This window comes from Macadamia integrifolia, chromosome 3 (assembly GCF_013358625.1).
Source record: "Macadamia integrifolia cultivar HAES 741 chromosome 3, SCU_Mint_v3, whole genome shotgun sequence".
Taxonomy (NCBI): Eukaryota; Viridiplantae; Streptophyta; class Magnoliopsida; order Proteales; family Proteaceae; genus Macadamia; species Macadamia integrifolia.
The window spans coordinates 24,822,881-24,823,810 of NC_056559.1; the positions used below are offsets into that span (position 1 = coordinate 24,822,881).

Sequence of the window (930 nt, forward strand, 5' to 3'; positions counted from 1 at the left end):
AAATCTAAAAGATTCAAGAATTTCATTGTGATAGAACATCATTAAAACACAAAAGAGCGGTATACTAATTTATTGTTTTGATTTCTAAAAATTTATTTCCATTCAAGGCGACTTTAAGCAGCATTTGCGCACACCAATTAAGGTTTGACCAGGACATAACTCCTTCACTATAAATTAGATTTAAGCAATTTTGAATTTGTTGAAAAGCTAGTTTTGCGCTCTACCTAATACATAAATTCTTATGTAAAAATAAAATCATTTAACAAATCAAACTTATTACAGAACAAGAACATTTTCCTAAATTGAGTGCAATTTAATTACTTATAGATAATATCATATTTTCCCGAAGAGTATAAACCAAACATGAGACTAGGTAGACCAGGACAATCATCATTTCCAAGAACTGTATAAACCAATATATGTTTTGATTGTTTCAAACTTTCAATAACTTGGTTCTTCAGTTTTGCTATCTTCTAATTCTATGTTCATTTTTTACGATTTGATGCAACTTAATTTGATTTTTTTGATGACTTCATGTGGCATAATGTTGATTTTTGATGATTTGATGTGGCTTAATGTTGAATTTTGATGATCGCCTCATCGCCTTGACAACTATGGCCAATACTTTTGATTTTGTTGAATAAACCATGCTATTATAATACAATATTTTGACTAGCATGTTAGAACAATGAAGAAAAGTAAGCTTTACAAGTAATAGCTTACAACCAAATAATAATGGAAGAATCTGAGAAAGAACAGATATATTTGAAGAAGAGAGAAAGTTACGATAAAATCTTGTTATTTTGAATTATAGTTCTAGTAAGCCTAACAATCTCTACTGCATTTTTTGCTAGACCGAATCTTCCTTGCCACAATAACTTTGAAGTCAGTATAAGTGATACAAATAAACTTATAAATCAGTTTTTTTTT

General features: G+C 28.6%; 1 protein-coding gene across 2 annotated transcripts in view; it reads right to left on the reverse strand.

Moving 5' to 3' along the window:
* The window catches only part of LOC122074010 ((6-4)DNA photolyase), a 16,786-nt gene that overhangs the window by 14,257 nt on the left and 1,599 nt on the right, over positions 1–930 (reverse strand). The gene's annotated exons all lie outside the window — the stretch shown is intronic.